This window comes from Symphalangus syndactylus, chromosome 15, assembly GCF_028878055.3.
Source record: "Symphalangus syndactylus isolate Jambi chromosome 15, NHGRI_mSymSyn1-v2.1_pri, whole genome shotgun sequence".
Classification (NCBI taxonomy): Eukaryota; Metazoa; Chordata; class Mammalia; order Primates; family Hylobatidae; genus Symphalangus; species Symphalangus syndactylus.
The window spans coordinates 97,056,905-97,073,793 of record NC_072437.2 but is presented as its reverse complement, the minus strand read 5'-3'; the positions used below and the strand labels follow the sequence as shown (position 1 = coordinate 97,073,793).

At 37.9% G+C, this 16,889-nt stretch overlaps 1 long non-coding RNA gene across 2 annotated transcripts in view; it reads left to right on the top strand.

The window, feature by feature from the left end:
- LOC129463604 (uncharacterized) overlaps positions 1-14,000 on the top strand; it is a 33,468-nt gene extending 19,468 nt beyond the window's left edge. The window contains exon 4 of one of the 2 annotated variants that reach the window (XR_008651237.2): positions 13,919-14,000. This is a non-coding gene — a long non-coding RNA (uncharacterized lncRNA). Of the gene's footprint in view, positions 1-1,231; positions 1,455-13,918 lie in introns of those variants that run through there. The other variant, XR_008651236.2, reaches the window with a different exon arrangement.
- The last annotated feature ends 2,889 nt before the right edge of the window (positions 14,001-16,889 follow it).

Sequence of the window (16,889 nt, the reverse complement as noted above, 5' to 3'; positions counted from 1 at the left end):
AAGTGTCTTTGAGTACTTATGCTTACTACTTATCTCTTGGGTGGTACTTAGCACTTTAATGCATAATTTTTCTCCTACATAGGGCACTTCTCTTTTAATTTTCTCATTTTGGCAAGTTCATCTTTCAGAACTGCTAGATCACAGGAGATCATCATTGACAGGCACTGAAATCCTCTTTGTTCTAAAGCCAAGTATATGACTAGACCAATGAGAATTAAGGAGACCTGAAAGGCTTTTGGCAAGATAGCATCAACATTCCCAGAACTTGGCAGGAAGGAAACTAGCAGGTGAAGACGTCCATTTCAAATGATTAGGGCTGGGGAGGGACCTCCTCAGGGTGAAAGTGGCCTTTCTAGCAGTTATCTCTGCTCCCACAACCAGCTGGCGTCTGGGCCCCCTCAACTGTCAAGTCCAAAATCTCCACCATTACACTGATGGAGAAATGGTTCCCACAGACTATTTGCCTTTAGGAGGTTATTATTAACATGCACATGTTATATATTATCTGAAAGCAGCCTGTCTCCACCCAGCTTCTTTCTGTAATACCAGTTGACCTCTGAATTAGCTAAATTAGCCTTTAAATACTGATAGCAGGAGAATCCATCAACTATTGGGGTGCGGTATGGGTGGGAAAGAAGTATACATCCTGGGTTGGGTGGTGAAGGCAAAATAATGATACTGGATCAAGCAGGACCAAGGTAGAATTTCAACCATAATAGGTCCATTGCCTGATGTTCATGGCAAGTCAGTACTCCAAGACACCAAGTTGCAGCGGAGAAAGAGGGTTAATCTTAGGGTCACTTAAAACCTCAAATCCATATCTCTGTGAGGAGTTTAGGGCAAAGGTTTTTAAGGGTTTAGGGGTGGGCTGAAATTTGGAGATCATTGATTCATTGAAGAGTGCACGGTGACGTCATGGGACAGGGAGATGAAGAAACTGCATTATCATGCAGATTCAGTTCCTATGTGGAGGGTCACTGGAATTGGGGATTTGGAAAAAAACCTCTTAAGCAACTCCTAAACGAAAGCCTTATGATTCTAATGTCAGAGATCCTATCTATAAGAACAATGGGCATACAAATTAATTCTTAAACAGATTCTAAAGTCAGAAAGCCTATCCATCAGAAAAATGGGAATGCAAATGATCAGTATCTAGTGCTACCTGACTTTCAATTACAAGGAAGTGGGCCAAAGTGCAGCTTAATCAATGGTTAATTATATGTCTTTCCAGAATTTTTGTTAATCCTGTGAGGATGGCTTCAGGATAAAGAATTTTGGAGGCCAAGAACTTCAAAGGGAGAAAACCTTAAAAAAAAATTGCAAGATCCTAAGGAAAACAGAGAAGAGAGATGACCAGAGAGGGAAAGAGAAGAGCTGCCTGTTTCTGAACTCAAAGAATTGTTGAAGGACAACTGAAATTTAGTTGTGATTTTGATTAATAATGTATTTTTTAATTCTTTTTTTTTTTTTTTTTTTTTGCCCTCAGAAAATCAGGCAGAAAAGAATCTGTTTTTATTTTATTTTGTTTTTTTTCAGATAGAGTCTCACTCTGTCGCCCAAGCTGGAGTGCAGTGGCACAATGTCGGTTCACTGCAAGCTCCGCCTCCAGGGTTCACGCCATTCTCCTGCCTCAGCCTCCCCACTAGCTGGGACTATAGGCGCCTGCCACCATGCCTGGCTAATTTTTTGTACTTTTAGTAGAGATGGGGTTTTACCGTGTTAGCCAGGATGGTTTCAATCTCCTGACCTCGTGATCCGCCTGTCTCGGCCTCCCAAAGTGCTGGGATTACAGGCGTGAGCCACCGCGCCCGGCCAGGAATGTTTTTTTTTTTTTTTTAAGTAAATTTAAATGAGGAGCTCAAAGGTCTCTGAAGGTTACTGTAGGTGTAGAGGCTCTTATTATATCTCTTAATTTTTCTCTCATAGAAATTTACTAGTAAGTGAATTATTACACTAGTCTGAGACTATTTCTCTTCCAGAAAAAGAGGAAGACAAAGATAGGTAGGTCTTTTTGATTTTTGACAACTCCTTATGAGCCTTTAGGACTCACATTCTCAGCCAAATATGAGACTAACCCAGAGAAGTATTTTGCTAGAGTGATCTGAATGGTTTAATGCTGAGAAGAATGGATTTAAGAAGCAGGCAAAGAAACAACAACAACAAAATACAAAACAAACTCTAGAATCTACTGACTAGTAATAAAATATTTAATGTCTTGCACTCTATAGAGTGCTTTCCCCAGACACATATTATCTCATCTGAAGTCCTCATGACAACAGCTCTGTGAGATAGATGGGGAGGAATTGTTCTTGTCTTACAGATATTTGAGATTCATAAACAACAAGATGCTTGTTCAAGACCACACTGCCTCTCTGTGGCTGATCTGAGACTTGAACTAGATCTTTCAATGCCCAGTGTAAGATTTATATTCCACTTGTGCCCAAAGCCATGGCAAACTTACGTTTTCTTTATGGTATGTCCTAGGAATCTTCAGAAAGCAGACTCAGAGACAGAATTTAGTGTTCAGGGAGTATTGTGGAGCGCTCTTGGGATCAACACTCATGGAAGGGAGAGGACAGGAGCTGAGTAGGCAGAGGGAGAAGTGAGCTGGAATGCAGGAGCAGCAGCCTAGGCCAGCGCCATGGAAAGATCTGGAGTGGAGATGACCCATCAGAGCTGCCATGCACTGGACTGCACTGGGCCAAAGTGGCTGGGCCCACTTCATCACTGAAAGCCAGCTGCCCCTTTAGGAGGGCAGCTGGGACTAGTACTTTATTGAAGGGCCATGCGGTGGGTGGCACATCTCTGTAGCCACCACAAAGAACAAAGAGGAGGTGAGGTTGTGACTCATTTTGCTTAGCTTCCAAAAAAAAAAAAAAAAGAGTCTGTAGTCATCTTAAGGTCAGTAAGAAGCTTCTGAGAATGCTTGCTGATAATGGCCATGTAAAAACAGAAAACTAGTTTACATTCTGCAGATCTCACCATTGTAGTCTCAGCATTGCTTATCTACATTCCAAAAGAAAAGAGGCTAAGCCTCTTTCTTAACAGGTGTTAAAGAAGAGTCAGAATAGAAGGCATTATGCTCAACATAAGCATAAGGCCTACCAAGAGCATAAGGCCTGATTCCATCATCAGTGTCCCTAGAGCACTAATTCTCAGTCCTAGTGGGCCTGTCCATCAGTTGGGGATCTTGTGAAAATGTAGGCTCTGCTTTGATGGGTCTGGGGGTTGGGCCCAAGATCCTCCTGCACTTGTATCAATTTGATGCTCTTAGTCCTCTGGCCACATTTTGAGTAGCAAGGCCACCTAATTTCCTCGTTCTAACTTGGTCTTCTTTGACCCAGTATCTTTATTTTGCCTCTACTCCACAAACCAGGGTGAGAAATTTATTCTCTCAAAGTTGTGGAGGCTAGAAATCTAACATTATGTTGTTGGCAGAGCTATGCTCTTTCTGAAAGCCTTTAGGGGAGGATCTTTTTTTGTTTATTCCACTTTCAGGTAGTTCCAGGCATTTCCTAACTGGTGGCAGTATCACTCCAGTCCCTGCCTCCATCTTCCTAAACATTTTGGGAAGTGCTAATCAAGACTTCTGAAAATGGCCTATACCTTCTGACTCTTGATCCTTTTATTATGCTCTTTGCATTGTGTTTTGCTCCCTTTAGTGAGACTGTCTCCTTCACCCCAAACTTCTCCAGAGCAGGTGTTACAGGAAAGGGGTCCCGATCCAGACCTCAAGGGAGCATTCTTAGATCTCCTGCAAGAAAGAATTCAGGGCGAGTCCGTAGAGTAAAGTGAAAGCAAGTTTATTCAGAAAGTAAATGAATAAAAAGAATGGCTAGTGCATAGACAGAGCAGCGCCGAGGACTGCTGGTTGCCCATCTTTATGTTTATCTCTTGATGATATGCTAAACAAGAGGTGGATTATTCATGCCTTCCCTTTTTAGACCATTTGGGGTAACTTCCTGACATTGGCATGGCATCTGTAAACTGTCATGGTGCCGGTGGGAGTGTAGCAGTGAGGATGACTAGAGGTCCCTCTTGTCACCATCTTGTTTTTGGTGGGTTTTGCCTGGCCTCTTTACTGCAACCTGTTTTAACAGCAAGGTCTTTATGACCTGTATCTTGTACTGACCTCCTATGTCATCCTGTGACCTAGAATGCCTTAACCTGCTATCGAGCCCTCTCCAGGATTGCTGTGGTTTGGTGAAAATGCAGATCTCTCTCTTCTCCTGTGTGTTCTTTGCTGGTAATTTAATGACACTCTGGTATTTTTGCTAGATAGGGATTGCTGATACTTCGGTTAGTGTTATAAATTTCCAGTGTGCTTTAATTATAATACTTTTTATCAGTGATTTAGAAAATAATCTTCACTCTTTTTCTTCAAATCTCCTCTCTTCTCTTACTCCCTGAAGCAAATTCTGCCAAATAAAAGACTGCCATTTGCTCAGCCACCTGGAAGCCGTTTCTAAGCCTAGACCAGAATTCTGCCCTCTGATATGTCCCATTCTCGGAGCAGATTTTACTCCCTCATATCAGTCACAGTCAAGGATTTGACTTCCCTTCTTATTAACCCTGTTTATAGCACCAGGAAGAAGAATATCAGACATACTCTTTCTTTTATGAAAGTCTAGTTTCACTGCAGATTACCCAAAAGTCCTCTATATGGTACATCACAAATTTGTAAAACAATCTTATCTGAATCTCAGTGTCTTTCTCTAGGTAGAGTTTTTATATTGTTGGATATGTTTGATTAACTGTTTATAATTTACACTTTCTAATGTGGTTTTGTGTACAATTAGATGGCAAGGAAGAGAATGATGGCTATGGGAAATTTATGGATACATCTATGCACATAAAGGCATCTTCTCTATCCCGTGTAGCACCGTCACAGCCATTTAAAACCCTTGAATCATTCTGGGTAACTAGATTGTAATTTTAAACAGCTCAGAAGTGACATTTTATGTATTAATTCAACAAATAATTATTGAGCACCTATTTTGTGTTAGGGACTGTCCTAGACACTCATCTACCAGCCTTAAACTTTTAAATGATCTATTTTTCTAACACCTTCTACATTTCCTTTTGCTTTATCCTTTCGATAATACTCTGACACGAATCTAACCTTTTCTTGGCATCGTGGGGCTAGAGACAACATGATGGGTTGAAAAGACACTATGTTGGAAGTCAAGAGAACTGGACTCTGGCTTTAGTTTTACTAAAAATTATTCATGGGACCCTACATATTTCTTTTCAGGTTGTTTTATGTAAAAGTTCCTTGTAAACTGTAGAATGCCATAAACATTTAAAGCATCATCATTATGGACATTCATTTTAATACGGGTAATAATACACATATTTCTTCAGTATCAACTAAAATATATGGAATTCTTTGCCCTTTGCTAAATGGACCAAGATTTCAGAGCTTTTAACATGTGTATATTGTGTTTATGAAGCAAGGTTTGGTAAATTGTGGATGAGGAGACTGGAAGAGACTCACCACTCTTGCAGATGTATTCTGGAGAGAGGTAGAGTGAATTTTCATACTGTTTTCCCTCTATTTTCAGAAAGACTTGTAGGGATAAGCTGTCTTTTAAAAAAATGTGATCATGCTAAAGGAAAGCCTGTAATTTTAAAGCTTTTCCTTTTGTTTTGTGCAGTTAAACAATAATGACCTTGAATAGAAGGCCCTTTGTTTAGCAAAGAATTCATATTTTGGATATGCAAAGGTAGACCTAAAACTTAGTTTGAGGCAAGGGTGAAGAACAAAACTATTCTGCAGAAGGACTAACAGGATTTGGAGGTAGGAGACTGGCAGTCAGAGTAAGTAGAATGTGTGTATGTTTGTGTGTGGGGGTGCACCTGTGCCTAAGAGAAAAGCCCAGGAAGATGGAAACAATGTAGGCCTAACACAGAGCTGGAAATGGCTGAATGAGCTTTTAGAATATTTTATTTAAGTATTAAGCTGTAATCCTTCATTAGTCTCAACTATCAGTACAAATCTACCATAAACGGTAGCTCCGTGTTCATAATGATAATGGGGTTTGAGGAACAATGCACCCCTCCTCTAAGACTCCCTCTGCTATGCTGATGTGTTGGTGGAAGGAACATATTGAGAGAAGACTGAGGCAGTTAAGGCTGGCAGAAGCCCAGAGCCAGGGATCAGGGGAGAAAGAAAGATGCTCACAGAACAGGAACTCATTTAGCCAATTGTAAATCCCCTGAAATTCCAAAGAAATACTGAAAAGACTTCGTACATTATATGCTATATGTAAGGTGAGGGCTTGAGTCATTTACATTTTAATTTTAAAAGATGACATGATCACATAAAATATTATGAACTAATATAATCGATAACAATGTATGTACTGACAAAATTAAACCGATAAATCATATTTACATATGTCATATTTACAGAAGGTCTCTTTTTTTGAAAAAGGGACATATTTACATCATGTCCTATTTACACAAGGTCTCCTTTTTAAAAGAACAATTGTTAAAGACACAAGATTTAAAAAATATTTTTTTCTCTTTTACAAGAGGTAAGTCCTTTCTTGAAATAGGAGTACAGTCATGCACCACATAACGAAGTTTTTTGTCAATGACAGACCAGTATTTGACAGTGGTTCCATAGGATTATAATGCCATGTTTTAGCCATATCTTTTCTATGTTTAGATATGTTTAGATACACAAATACTATTGCATTACAATTGCCTAGAATGTGTAGTACAGTAATATTCTGTACAGGTTTGTAGCCTATGAGCAATAGACTGTGCCATATATCCTAGATATGTAATCGGTTATCCCATCGAAGTTTGGAAATAGACTCTGTGATATTTGCACGCTCATGAAATTGCCTAACAACACATTTCTCTGAATGTATTCCAGGCTTTAAGTGATGCATGAGTGTATATCATTACCATGTATTGGATATATACGGGATATATCATTTTGTGTATTTTAAATTTTTAAATAGATGATATATTGTACACAATCTTTTGTAACTTTATTTTTAATCAATATTATGTCTTGACATTTATCTATTTTGATACATAAAATCATTTTAACTGTTCTATGAAAATTGATTGAACAAACCATAGTTTATTAATCCATATTCCTACTGCAAGACAGTTATTTCCACTTTTTTTCTGAGATGGAGTCTCGCTCTGTTGCCAGGCTGGAGTGCAGTGGCATGATCTTGGCCTATTGCAATCTCCGCCTCCCGGTTCAAGCATTCTCCTGCCTCCACCTCCGGAGTAGCTGGGACTGCACGCATGCACCACCTCACCACTTTTGTGCTATTACAGTGTGGCATTTTATATATATATATATATATATATATATATATATATATATATATATCAGACTTCTGGCCTCCAAAGCTATGAGATAATAAATTCTATTGTTTTAAGCTAACCAGTTTGTGACAATTGTTACAGCAACCACAGGAAAAATATATATATATATATATATTTTTTTTTGAGACAGAGTCCTGCCCTGTTGCCCAGGCTGGAGTGCAATTGCACGATCTCAGCTCACTGCAACCTTCACCTCCTGGGTTCAAGCAATTCTCCTGCCTCAGCCTCCTGAGTAGCTGGGATTACAGGTGTGTGCCACCATGCCTGGCTAATTTTTTGTATCTTTGGTAGAGATGGGGTTTCACCATGTTGGCCAGGCTGGTCTTGAACTCCTGACCTCATGATCCACCTGCCTCGGTCTCCCAAAGTGTTGGGATTACAGGTGTGAGCCACCGTGCCTAGCCACATTTGGTTTTTTAAAACCATCTGGAATTATTTTAATGTATCCCACAAAATCAGAATTTTGTTTAATCTTTTTTCTGTATGGATAATCCATGGACTCAGAACTACATATAAAGCAGTCCTTCATTTTCCCATTGATTTTTCCTCCAATATCCTAATGTGAAAAATATCAAACATACAGCAAAGTTAAAGTAATTTTCTGGTGAACTCTTTTATCTACACCACCTGGATTCTGTCATTAACATTTGCTATACTTGCTTTATCAAATATCTATTCATCAGTCCATCCTTCTATCCATTTACCAATTTCCCTTATTTTTCATGTATTTAAAATTAAAGTGCGTGCATGATATACTTTCTCTTAAATACTATAGCATGCATATGTTAACTATAGTTCAATATTATTTACATTTTTTAATTTTCAGGTAAAATTTACAAGCAGTAAAATGTAAAAATCTTAAGTGTATGTTTGCTGAGTTTCGGTAAAGGCATGCCCTTTTGTAATTCAAACCTTTATCAAGATCTGAATGTTGAACCATCAACCTGGAAAGTTTCCTCATATATGTTCTCAGTCAATTCCCACAGAATCTACTTAGAATTAATATTGCAGAACTTCATGCGAAATGCAGAAATCTTGCCTAGGTTTATTAATTCTGCTGGGGTTTGCAGAGCTTCTTGAATCTGTCAGTGCATGTCTTTCACAGACTTTGGGAAAATTTTGACCATTGTTTCTACAAGGACTTTTTCCCTTCATCTTCTCTCCCTCTGCTTCTAACACTTCAGTTACACATATGTTAGCTCTTTTGATATTGACCTATAGGCTCCTGAGGCTCTTTTCATTCTTTTTTTCTACCTTTTCTTCATATTGAATAATTTCTATTGCTCTTTCCTCGAGTTTGCTGACTCTCCATGCTACTGTACGTTCATCCAGCACATTCTTTTTTCTTTCTTATTTCGGAGATTGTATGTTATAAGGGTGAAAAGTAGTCTTCCAGAAGGTATCTACATAAATCTCTAGAACATGTGAATGTTACCTTATTTTGGAAAAAAAAAACCCAGTCATTTCAGATGTAACTAAGTTAAAGATCTTGAGATGAAGAGATCACCCTGGATAATCTGGGCGGGCTTTTAATTCAATGATAAGCAATTTTGTAAGAGACACACAATGGCGATTTGCCAGACAGAAGAGGAAAAGGCATTGTGAGCACAGTGGCAAAGATTGTAGTGATGGAGCCATAGACAAGAAATGTCAATCATCATCAAAAGCTAGAAAACACAATGAAAGGACTCTCTTCTAGATCTCCAGAGGAAGTGTGGCCTTGCTGACACTTTGATTTCAGACTTCTGGCCTCCAAAACTATGAGATAATAAATTCTATTGTTTTAAGCTAACCAGTTTGTGATAATTGTTGCAGCAACCACAGGAAAGGAATACATTGCATTTTTTAGCTTTACAATATCCACTTGGTTCTTTTCCTATAGTTTCTGTTTCTCTGATAGAGTTCCCTATCTTTTCATTCATTACCAACATATTTTCTTTTATGTCAAGCATAGTTATAATAGCTTCTTTAAAATTATTGTCTGCTAATTCCAGCATCTGAGTCACTTTAAGGCTGAGTTCTTTTGATTTTTATTTTCTCTTGAGAATGAGTCACACTTTTCTTGTTCTTTGCATGTAGAATAATTTGAGATTGTATTCTAAACATTGTGACTGTGATTTTATGGAGAGTCTGTGTTCTGTTCTATTTTTCTGAAGATTTTGAGTTTAAAAAATTAGATTCAATCTGCAAATGGTAGATTTTGTAGTACCTACTCAGCCATTACCTTTTCTACTGATTTTTAGGCTTTCTGTTATATACCAAGATCCTCTATGTAGATCTGTTTTTATGTATGCTATTCTGACCCAATGGATTGATTATTCATCAGTTCTTTCATCATTACCACATAGTTTTAGCATTTGCACAGTAGGCTTTTTTTTTTTTTAAGATGGAGTCTTGCTCTGTCTCCCAGGCTGGAGTGCAGTGTCATAATCTCTGCTCACTGCAACCTACGCCTCCTGGGTTCAAGTGATTCTCCTGACTCAGCCTCCTGAGTAGCTGGGATTACAGGCACCCACCACCACACCTGGCTAATTTTTGTGTTTTTGTAGAGACCGGCTAATTTTTGTATTTTTACCATGTTGGCCAGACTGGTCTTGAACTCCTGACCTCAGGTGATCCCCTGCCTCAGCCTCCCAAAATGCTGGGATTACAGGCGTGAGCCACTGCGCCCAGTCTGCATAGTAGGTCTTAATGCCTAATGAAATGATTTCCCCTTGATATTTCTTCACAATTATATCTGCCATTCTTGACTTCTTGGTCTTCCATATAAGTGAGAGTCAGCTTTTGAAAATTCTATACAGTTTCCAGTTGGGATTTTGATTGGAATTACATCTTTTATTTTTTTCAACACATTTCCATTTTTTTTTTGTAGATTTGGGGTCTCACCATTTTTCCCAGGCTGATCTCAAATTCCTGAACTCAATAAATATTCTCATCTCACCCTCCCAAAGTGTTGGGATTACAGGTATGAGCTAGCACCCTTGGCTAAAGTTTCAATTTCTATCATAAGGTCTTGAATATCATTGCGATTTGTAATTTCTTCCTGGATATCTTATGATTTGCTGCTATTATAAATAGTTCTTTTATTAATCACATTTTCTAAAAGTTTGATTTGATTTTACTTATTGATTTTTATGCCTAGCAAACATACTGAACTTTCTTTTTAATACTAATAGTTTATAGACTTTCTCAAATTTTTCTATTGAATCAATTGCATAGTCAATGAATACTAAGAGTCTTATTTCTTTCTTTTACTTATTTTTAAATCTTTATGTATTTTTTTCTCTTGCTTATTGTATGGCCTAAGACATCCAGCACAACTTTGAATAGCAGACCTTCTTGGCTTATTCTTGACTTGTGAAGAAATTGTTGTAACACTTCCCATTAATTACATTGTCCTAAAAATAACCCTTTTATCATGTCAAGAAACTTTGCTTTCTTTAGAAAGAAAGCTTCTTACTTTATCTTTCTGTCTCTATTCTGTATGGTTTCCTCATGTCTACTTTAATAATGTTCTCTTCAGCTGTATATAATCTGCTTTGTAAAGTATCCATTGAATCATTACTTTTAATAAATATGTTTTTTATTCAAGAAGTTCTTTTTTTCCCAGCTTTATTGAGCTATGATTGACAAATAAAAAATTAAATATCTTTCAGGTTTATAACATAATGTTTTGTGCATATTTATTGTGAAATGATTACCACAGTCAAGCTAATTAACATATACAGTACCTCACATAGTTTCCTTCAAGTCTGCTGTTTCTTTTTTATTTTCTCTCTGATCTATCTATTGTTGAAAATGAAGTATTGAAGTCTCTGCTATTATTATATTACTGTTTGTTTTTCCCTCAGCTCTGTTAATATTTGCTTTGTGTGTTTAGGTGCTCTGACTTTGAGTGCATATATATTTATAATTGTTATAGCCTCTCGATGAATTGACCTCTTTACTATTATATAATGTCCTCTTTATCTCTTATGACAGTATTTGAGTTAAAATCTGTTTTGGCTCACTTAAGTATAGCCACCCCTGCTCTCTGTTGTTTACTATTTGCATGGAATATACTTTTTCATTCCTTCCCTTTCAACCTATGTTTGTTCTTAAAGTTAAAATGGGTCTCTTGTAGGTAGCATATAGTTGGATTAAAAGAATCCATTCAGCTGTTCTATGTCTTTTGATTGAAGAATTCAATCTATTTACATTTAAAGTAATTATTGATAGGTAAAGACTTTCTATTGACATTTTATTCATTTTTTTCTGATTGTTTTGTAATTCCTTTCTTCCATTCTTGCTATCTACATTTGTTATATGACTTTATTTTGGAGTGTTATGCTTTGATTCTTTTTTCTTTATCTTTTGTATATCTGCTATAGTTTTTGTTTGGTTTTGTTTGGTGTGGGATTACCATGGGGATCCCATAAAAACATTTTATAGTTACAGTAGTCTATTTTAAGCTGGGAACAACTTCAACTGCATACAAAAGCATTACACTTTCACTTCTCATCTCCTCACATGTTATTTTAATGATGTCATAATTTATATATTTTACACTGCATATATTCATTAATGCTTTATTGTAGCTATGGTTATTTTTAATATTTTCATCTTTTAATTCTTACACTGAAGTTGAAAGTCCTTTAAACACCACTATTACAATATTAGAGTATTCTGAATTTGACTATATTCTTACCTTTACAGTGCATTTTATACTTTGATATATTTTAATGTTTTAGTTAGTATTCTTTTGTTTCAACTAGAAGGACTCCTTTTAGCATTTCTTGTAAGGCAGGTCTTGTGGTGATGAACTTCCTCAGCTTTTATTTGTCGGGAATCTTTATCTCTCCTTCATTTCTAGGCAGCTTTGCTGGGTATAGTATTCTTGGTTGGCAGTTTCTGTCTTTTAGTACTTTTATTATATCAACCCACCCTCCCCTGGTCTGCAAAGGTTTTGTGAGAAATCAACTGATAGTCTTATGGAAGTATGCATATATGTGATGAATAGCTTTTCTCTAGCTGCTTTCAAAATTCTCACTTCATGTTTTACTTTTGAGAATGTGATTATAATATGTTTTGGTGAAAATCTCTTTATGTTTAATTATTTGGGGTTCTTCGGGCTTCAAGGAACTGAATGTTCATTTATGTATCCAGATTTGGGAAGTGTTCTGACATTATTTCTGTAAATATGCTTTCTGTTTTTTTTTTTTTTTTTTTTTTTTTGAGACAGAGTCTCGCTCTGTCACCCAGGCTGGAGTGCAGTGGCGCAGTCTCAGCTCACTGCAAGCTCCGCCTCCCGGGTTCACGCCATTCTTCTGCTTCAGCCTGTCCGAGTAGCTGGGACTACAGGCGCCCGCCACCATGCCCGGCTAATTTTTTGTATTTTTAGTAGAGACGGGGTTTCACCGTGGTCTCGATCTCCTGACCTTGTGATCCGCCTGCCTCGGCCTCCCAAAGTGCTGGGATTACAAGTGTGAGCCACTGCGCCCGGCAATATGCTTTCTGTTTATTTTGCTTTCTCTGTTCTTTCTCAAACTCCTATAGTGCATACATTGGTTCAGTTGATGCTGTCTCATAAGTCTCATAAGCATTTTTCATTCTTTTTTTAAACATTTTTTCCTCTAACTGAATAATTTCCCACAATCTCTTTTCGAGCTCACTGACTCTTTCTTCTATTTGATCAAGTTCTGCCACTGAAGCTCTCTATGGAATTTTTTTAGTTCAGTCATTGTATTCTTCAGCCCCAGAATTTATGTTTGACTTTTTATCGCTTCTATATCTTTGGTGAACTTCTCATTTTGTTCATATATTGTTTTCCTGATTTCATTTAGTTGTCTGTGTTCTTGTATCACTGACTGACTTCTTTAAGATGATTATTTTGAAATATTTGTCACATAGTTTCTAGATCAAGAATTCTTTAGGGTCAGTTACTTAGTGCTTTATTTTGTCCCTTTCTTGGTGTCAAGTTCCCCTGATTATTTGTGATCATTGTGGATTTATGTTGGTATCTGTGCATTTGAGGAAGTGGGCATCTCTTGCAGTCTTTGCAACTGACTTCAGCATGAAAAGCTGTTTACAAATCAGCCTGTCCAGGGATTCAGGCTGGAACAGCTGGTGAGGCCGATGAGCAGGTTTACTGCTGGAGTCCTTGGGTAGGCTGTCTTGGTGACTGATCAGTGGGGATTTGGGCCTGATACCTTGGTCCATAAGACATGGTCCTGGTTCTGGGGCAGTTCTGGAGTCTCCATATGTGGAAGGTGTCCTGGAGCTGAGGTAGGCTTGTATGGAGTCTGGGTGCTTGGGGGACTGGGGGTGCTGTGCGGCTGGCCTGGTGTTGGAGTGGGCGTGGAGCTGCAGGGGCTGGGCTGGCTCTAAAGTTCATTGGGGCTGGTCTAGTCCTCTGGTCTGTGGCAAGTTGGGTGCTCACTTCACTCTCCTTCCCCTGCACAGAGGGTATCTCCCTCTATGCATACTGCACAGGCTTGGGTCATGGGTGAATGATATGGGTAATATGAAACTGTCTTTCCTTCCCTCTTCAATGTGTCTTTTCTTATTTCTGTGTTCCACCCAGGTGCCATAATCTTTCACCTGGGTTCCTTAGCTCTTGTGAAGGTATCTTCATGCATGGATGGTAGTTCAAATTGATGTTTCTTTGAAAGGTAAGTGCTGAAAACTCCTATTCTGTGCTACCTTGTTAATGTCACTCCCAGGTGTTCTGTTTTTTAAGGCATTATTCACAGAGTTGTGTTCATTTTATGGTTTCAATTTCTTTTGTAATTCTTAAATATTCTTGAAGAATGTATTTTGTAGATTTTATCAGTTATTTCTGTTCCTTGAAGTTTTTTGTTTTGGTTTGGTTTTGGTTTTGATTCTCATCATCATTTTTATGTGTTTTTTGAATCTCACTCATGGTAGATTATTTCCTCATGATTTACTAATTTTGGATTAAGAATTCATCCTCTGTGAGACATTACCTCTGAAAGTCTATAAAGGCTAATATAAGGATATAACATTCTGGACTAATATAAGGATATAACATTCTGGGAGGACTGAGTTGTGGATATGTGTTTTAGAGAAGATTATGTTTAGTTCTTCCAATTACAACAGAGGTATCATATCCTAAGATAAATTTTTAGGTAAATTTCTCGGCTTGAGAGTTTATAGACCACAGAAAGTCTAAATTTATAGTACAAATTCAAATGAATGTCACACATACATATATACACACATATTCATGTATATGCATACATACTTTCTTAAAATATCTGAGCTTAGAAATAAGAAAATAGGCCAGGTACAGTGGCTCACGCCTGTAGTCCCAGCACTTTGGGAGGCCGAGATGGGTGGATCACTTGAGGCTAGGAGTTCGAGACAAGCCTGGCCAGTGTGGCAAAACGTCATCTCTACAAAAAATTCAAAAATTAGCCGGGCGTAGTGGCAGGCGCTGTAATCCTAGATACTTAGGAGGCTAAGGCATGAGAATCACTTGAACCTGGGAGGTGGAGTTTGCAATGAGCTAAGATCATGCCACTGCACACCAGCCTGGGTGACAGAATGAGTGAGACTCCATCTCAAAACAATGAAAAATAAATAAATAAAATAGGAAAATAATCTTGTTAAAATTACATGTGAATTATAGAAAAATGGGTTCTGAGTAGATAAGGATCTCTGTGATGATTGAAATTTATGAGATGAAGACATATCTATCACTTGTTGAGTAATTAATTAGTTTCAGGCTATGTGCTAGAGTATATTTGTTTACTTAAAACTTCCAGTAATTTTGTGAAGTGGTTATTATTTTTTATATTTTAAAGATGAATAAACTGAGAAGAAATGGTAGCATCAGGCTATTTTACTCAAATGTCACCTCTTACTGAATACATTCATGGCTGTTTCTCCTCCTCTAGTAATAATTATCTCACTTCCCTGATTTATTTTTTGCTTTAAAACTTCTCATCCTCTACTGTATTATAAATTTTGCTCATTTTCCTTTATTATTGTTTGTCTCACCTACTCCCCAAGAATGAAAGCTCCATTTAGACAGGTTTATGTTTTTACTGTTATATTTTTTTATCACCTAGAATATTTCCTCCCATAGTGGGCACTCAATAAATATTTGTGAATGGGTGAATAATTCAAATGAGATGCTCTGTGCTTTTTTTCTATACACATCTTGCTTCTAAACTTTAATTTATGAATCTGCGACAACTGTTTGTCTTTAGTTCCTTAAAGGCCTTTAAAAATAGTGGGTTTTTTTTAAAGTTAGCTATGTTCTGAGAAGGTGAGGTTGCCAAATAAATTAATTCCAATGTGTGATGTGTTTCTGTGTATGTTTGTGTCTGTGAAAGCATGCACTTGTGAATAAATAATGCTTGACTTCCAGCAAATTAAATGCTATTTGAAAGCATATGGCAATATATAAAGTACTGTTCAGGTGTGATGTTTTGATACTATTATTCTGTTGCTATATGAGGGTTGTCAGCCAGTTAGACCCATGTTACCAAGTTAGGGCACTTACAGCAAGCTGAAAGCATAAAAATGAATGTTATCGGCCGGGCGCGGTGGCTCAAGCCTATAATCCCAGCACTTCGGGAGGCCGAGGTGGGCGGATCACGAGGTCAGGAGATCGAGACCATCCTGGCTAACACGGTGAAACCCCGTCTCTACTAAAAATACAAAAAATTAGCCGGGTGTGTTGGCAGGCGCCTGTAGTCCCAGCTACTTGGGAGGCTGAGGCAGGAGAATGGCGTGAACCCAGGAGGTGGAGCTTGCAGTGAGCCGAGACTGCGCCACTGCACTCCAGCCTGGGGGACAGAGAAAGACTCTGTCTCAAAAAAAAAGAATGTTATCAATCAGTTTGCTTTCTTATGCACTCAATATAAGTGTCCATCTTACTTTTGGCCTCCATCCTGTCTTGACACTGCCTACACAGAGAGAGGTACAAACACTGCCTAAACAGGGAAAGAGAGAGAACAATAGAAATATAGAGGTAGGACAGAGACCAGGAGGCAAGAAAGCAGACTTAGAGAGAAAGAGGTATGTATGTGTGTTTATGTGTGTGCATAGTATGTGATGAGAGAGCAAAAGAAAAAGGGTCAGAAATGTCAGCAAAGTATTTGAAAGAGAGAGAAGGAAGAAGAGTAGAGAAAAAAGATATTGCAATAAGAAAGAATGCGCTATGAATAAAATTGATAAGACTGGTAAACATGCAGGACTTAATCTTTGGAGTCAAATCTACAGAAGTTCTACAGTTATCTTGCTATGGTCGTTGACTTAGTCTGTTTGTGTTGCTGTAAAGGAATAGCTGATGTTGGGTAATGTATAAAGAAAAGAGATTTATTTGGCTCACAGTTCTGCAGGCTGCACAAGAAGCATGGCACCAGCATCTGATTCTGGTGAGGGCTTCAGGCTGTTTTCACTCCAAGTGGAAGGCAAAGGGGAGCTGGCCTGTGCAGAAATCACATGGCAATAATGCAGGCAAGAAGGGGAGGGAGGTGCCAGAGTCTTTTAACAAAAAGCTCCTGTGAGAACAAATAGAGTAA